Source organism: Citrus clementina, unplaced genomic scaffold (assembly GCF_000493195.1).
Source record: "Citrus clementina cultivar Clemenules unplaced genomic scaffold, Citrus_clementina_v1.0 scaffold_6, whole genome shotgun sequence".
Taxonomy (NCBI): domain Eukaryota; kingdom Viridiplantae; phylum Streptophyta; class Magnoliopsida; order Sapindales; family Rutaceae; genus Citrus; species Citrus x clementina.
The window spans coordinates 20,108,442-20,114,775 of NW_006262139.1; positions in this window are offsets into that span (position 1 = coordinate 20,108,442).

Consider the following 6,334-nt stretch of genomic DNA (forward strand, 5'->3'; position numbering starts at 1 on the left):
AATTCTGGTTCTGGCCTAAAAATGACTTGGCCTAGTCCTTACGTTTTTGTTTGGCAGAACCAGACAATGACAAGGATAAATTTTTTTTTTAAAAGAAAAAAATCATATATATATTTGTAAAAGTCTATGAGTCCACGTGGCGAAAAAGATAACAAAAAAATAATAATAATAAAACACAGAATATCAAGAAAAAAAAAAATTGGAAATTCCCTGCTTTGTCATTTTCAATTAAAGTATCCACAGAGAGAAACTCAAAGTCTACGATCGGTTCTCAACTAGGTTTGATTGTAACAAAGGTATATTTCTGAATTCTGAAAAAAGGCATGTACTCGGATACTCTTTGCTTTCATGCTGACACGTGTATATTTTTATATTTTGGTATTTTTATTATTTTCTCTCTCAATGAGGGTCCCCAACAAATTTGCTAAAATACCATTTTTATTTTTTATTATTTATTTTTTGGAGAGCTAGGTTTGATTCGTTTGAAAGAAGAATTTGTTAACCCACCCACCTCAGCAAATTTTATTGCCATGCTGCCCATGCATGCATGCATCATGGCGTGAAGGCAGTAATGACATAATGAATTATTTTAAAAAAAAAAAAACCTTTTTATTAATATGAAATTGTTAGTCAGGTGTCTATCGAAATCTTGTGGGAACTAGTTAGGGGGTGATATTCAAGTTCGATCATGATGCTTTTTAATTAAAATAAAATTAAGTTTGATTATGAAGCTGTTAGCCTTCTAGAGAAGCACTTAAGTGGGCAGATTATGAGGGGTCTAATTGGAGATTTTATCGGTCATTAAATAGGATTAAACCCATGTGTTTTGTTTCATAATGGACCCAAATTCCCATCCGCCGTGCATTAAAATTATTTTCTAATTGTCAATTAATAAAAATATAATTAGTGTTAAGTGTATGTTCGGTATAACTTGTCTAACAGTCAAAATTATTTATTTAATCTTATAAACTCTTTCTAAAATTTTTAATATTTATTTAGTTATATTTCTAATAGATTTTTTGAGAATTAAACAAAGTATTTTGTCTCTACTAACAAAACTTTTAACTTAACGTTTTTGGAAGTAAGGGGTTGTATAGCTTATTTAAAGAGTCTCAATTTATTTCACTATCTTATTTTGTTCTTTTCATAACATAACTTTAAAAATTTTATCCATTAAAATAATTTTATAATACTTAAATAAAAGTTCTCATTAATAATTAAACAACTAAAATATTTTTAGTAAAAGCCTCCATTTATATAAGCAGCACTACTCAAATAAGCTCTATTTAAAAAAGTATACCAAACGAAACATAGCTTAATGATTCCTTATTAAATTATTTGTACTAGAGAATAAATAAAATATTAAATTATTATTACATTAATGGCTTTTTGAATGGTTGAAATTCCATGTAAGCGCCATTTTTAGAGGGCATTCATGATTCATGTGTCAGATTTAATATCAATTGTTGAAACTTAATAACTGATCGATGACCTAAAATTTCTATCGCAATTTACGCAAACTAATTGCAAGTTAATAAATATCTCAACTATAATGTGATATTTATTTATGGCAAGTAGTACCTAATGTGATGAGGGACGTGACATTCTTAGAAGCAATTATTATTACCATTTTTCTTTTTTTTGGGAGAAAGCAATTAAGTTGGTTTTATGATTTGAGCAACAGTTTTATCTTCTAGGCCAGAAAAGCATTTCTTGGAAATTCATTTTCTCCTGTCAAATAAGCAAATTAAGTCCCTTTTCTTAAAGAGGGAAAAAAAAAGTTGAAAATTTTTGAATTAATGAAGGGCTTCAGCTCTTTTTGGTTAATATATAATAAATAGTAAGCTGCTTTCAGTTAATAGCTTTTATGAGGCGCCACCATAAGGCCAAAATCTTCGTTAGAGCTCATCTATCATCATTCTATTTTTAATTTCGAAGCCAGCTTTGGATGAGTATGTATTTATATCAGCTTACTGGTAACATGCCAAAAATCATTGAAATTCGAAATACAAATTAAATTTTTTGCAGGTTATGCTCATGATGCTTTTATGTTAATAAAGAAATTCTAACAAACAGTATAAATTTAGAAAATTTCCGTTGTAAGAGTTCAATTCATTTGGTTTTCAGCCATAAACTTTTGTGATCTGGCTGACTATTTTTCTGATTTTATTTTTAGTAGAATTGAATTTGAAGAAAAAAAGAGAGAGATAGAGGGATATGGAGATAAGATTCATCTCCTCATCTAAGTAAGACCTTCTTCAATAAAAATATTTATATAGTTATCTTAATTTTGACTAAAATGATTACATTGGATATACTTATTTATATCACTTTCAGTTATTGAATCGATTATGGATTAAAGTTGGTCAAACTCTTCAATGTGAGAAATCTTTTCGGTGTTTGCGCATTATTTTTTATATTGAATTTTTGTCACACATATATTGATTTTTTCATGTAATAGATTAATAGGTGTATGTGACAAGAATGGATAAAGAATCAAAGATCTTCTCATGATCTGAGTTCTCATGAGCTTTTAAAGATCTTGTGACATAAGATCAGATGAGGAGAGAATACTAATCCGACAAAAATATTAAAGAGACTGGTTTATAGCTAGGGATGACAATGGGGCAGATATGGGTTGGATCTACTCTGCTCCATATGTAGATCCATAATAAAAAGCAACAAAAAAGAAATAAATATCTATATCTGCTCCAAATCCGAAAAAAAAATTAAAATCCAAATATACTCTAGATCCGTCATGAATTCTAAAACTCAGCAATACAAAAGTAATACTTTTTTAGAATGAAAATTGAAGGCTAAAATGTTTTGATAACAAATAAATTATATAATTTATCTCAAAATATAATAAATATTGTAGTTTATACTTTTACACCAAAACAACAAATAAGAAAGATAATAAAATATTCTTCAAAAGTAATTGCAAGAGTAAGTCAATTTAATATTATATTGTCTCCTTCATCATTCTAATATCCACACACACCCACCCTCATTCTTACAACATTAGATAATGACATATAAATTAAATATGGTTTATATTCAGTGTTTTATTATTTTTATTATGGTCATATTTGACTAAATATATGAATAATTATATTCCTTAAAAATTATTTGGCCAATATAGTAAAATAAATTACCAAGTTGTATTACTTGGCTTGCAATTTGAATATTGCATATACATGCTTTGGGGCTGGTTGACCTTTAAATTTACAAAACTAATCTTTAAGTTTTAAGAGTTTAAATGCATGGTAAATACCACTAATATGCTATGAATAAAATTTATTATCATTATAATTCTACAATTGTTAAGAGACTTTTAAAATAAAATAAAATTAAAAAATGGGTGGATACGGATATGGATTTAGATATTAGGATAGATCCAGACCTGCTCCAGATCCATCTTAGATCCGCACATCAATATCCAAATCTGATTCAAATTCATTTTAAACCGACCCAAATATAATCCGATTGAATTTGGATCACGTGGATCTTGGATAAGATCCAATCCATTGCCATCCCTATTTATACCCCAAAGACACCCAAAAATTTTCTTCATTAATTAAGCTGTGAGAAAATAAATCATTTAAATTAAATAAATAAAAAGAAAAGAAATGTTCGAAATTATTTTGCTCATTAATTTTTCAAGGAAGAGTTGACCCTAATTTTCGGGATCTTCCATTAATTCATACATACATCGATATCGAGCTTTAGCAAAACCTTCTATGGCTATTTAATCAACGTTCATCACATAATCAAATCCATTCACTGCAACCAAAATTTCCAACCATTTTTCAACATGCAACTCATTATTAACTAGTACATGGAAACTAAAATTTATCTTCCTTAACTTCTTAATGAGACTAAAAACTTTTTACACTAAAAAAAAAAATCGATTATCGATGTAGCAATAATTATGTCCGTAAGTACAAGTATATATCCAGATATTACATCTTTTTCTACTCTTTTTTTTTTTTTACATTTATTAAGATTTTTCAGTGTAAAAGGAGATCAACATCAATTCGTGGCAGATGCTGATAAATTTGAAAGGCAAAAGGACACCGTTCGAGAGTTGCATTTTAATCTTAAATTCAGGCATTAATTCTTTTTACAATGGTGTGGTGAATTTATTCGGAAGACTGATGATTCTGATATGTAGTACTGTCGTGCGTTTAAATTTTGGGTGGCAACATTGAGTGAGTGAGACCGTTCCTTATAAAAGACTGAGAGAATTATTAAATTTTTATCAGCTAATAGAATTAATAATTTTGAGAGCCTACACTTTTCTTTCATCAACTACCGATCGAGTACTTAAGCAACTTGAAACATGCGCACTTACTGAATTTAATTTCTTGTTTTGATTATATATATATATATATAAATTACTTATACGGAGCTTAATTACAATTTCGGCTGACGAAATTGAAATGACCTATTCGGTATTCTTAATTTTCAGAAAGTCAATGGTGGATTTACAAAATAAAATATTTTGAGATCAAATTATCACCCATTAAGGGAGCCACTTATAATTTAATCTCTTCCTGCATTTTGCTCACCTTAAGTGCCATTATTGTGGGGAGATATCATACCACATGGCAAAGTGGAAGATTGTGCTGGGTTCTTAATAGCAGAATCAAATTAAAAGCTTCCTCAAAGAAATCAAAACGGGGGAAATTATGTAATTATAATATATATATTTTATTGGGTTTTGAATGCCCAAAATTAAAAAAAGAAAAAAAGAACTACTTGTTTCAATATTTTATGTCACTCTTTTTAAGTTACATATAATTAATAAATACTCCCTTCAGGTTTTGTGCGGTTTCTTTAATACTTCGCAGTAGCTACTAGCTAGCTAGTGAAAATAAACATAAATAATATTATGTTTCTCAAGAAGCATTCCACTTGTTCATTCCAAGTGAGATAGTTTCCATTCATTAATCGATACCAAGGATAGATAAATAATTCTATAAATTATTCAATTGATTTGTTTAACAGATGACCCCAGTACTTAGATTGAAAATAATAGCTGGGAAACTATTATTGAAAAAATATGGTAATACTCAATAAACAGTACAACAGTTATGAAAAATGCAACTTGTTTAATTTATAGAGAGCCAACTCATGCAGATTCAATAGCTATAATGGAGAATATGTACATTGGTTTAATATCATTAATTGTGAACCCAACTGCATTATTCAAGTTCTCAACCCTTCCAACAGACACCAGGAGTTATTGTGTTTTATTTATTTCCCTTGTACACAGTTTGAAGGGTTTTGAACCAGTAACCTTGGACAGGTTAATTATGTGATTTTACATGGTGTACACCATGTTATCTGGCTATTATTTATTGCAGCCTAACACTCAACTAATTTTTAAATTAAATGATTTACTATTAACATGTTATCTTGATTTCACCAGGTACTAGGAAATTATATATTGGATGCAGATATGATATGAAACCATATATTTTTCTTGACTTTAATATAAGTATATATCGGGTCCATGATCAAGTTGTGTTGCCTAACTTTACCAGAAGAGATTCAATTTTCTCTAGCGAAAAATGTCCAAACCTAAATTCCAATGTTAAATATATGGTTCCGGATTCTCTTACAATCACTTATTCTCGCAATCATATAATTAAATGGAGGTAGATACCTCACCTTTTAGTATAAGTAGAGTAGATATCTCTTAAAGATTTTGTGATGATAAAAATTTGTGCTGTATTTCATAGACTTGATCTAGGATGGTGTCATTCTGATTATAAACATGAGTAGTATTCTATAACCCAACTTATATTTAGTGGAGTTAGATATCTATTTAATATGGTAAAGCATGTATAAAGTGATGCTTTATATAAAAATAACCAAATTTGGATTAATTATAAATAATCATAAACTCTACATTGTAATAAGTTATAATTTTTCTACATCGCTTTTTAATCTATAAAAAAAGTTAACTAACAAATTAACCAATAATTACTTATTAGCAAATCAAGAAATAAATATCAGTATGAAAAACTACTATTTTGTAGTATTGCAACAATCTTGCTAATTATTATTTATAAATAAAATAATATCGACCAATTTAAAGCAATTTAATATTCTTGCAACGATCTTACAAATAATTTTTTTGGTGAAATATGAATTTGCCAAATTAATCATAAAAATAAATAATTTTAATTAGTTTTTATTTTATTTTTAAGGCTAATTTGATAAAATTATTTTTTCATTAATAACTCCAAGAATATTATTGCATGGATATTATTGTAAAAGCAAGAAAAGACAAGGGTAGGATTCTTATATAATTACTAGCAAGAGT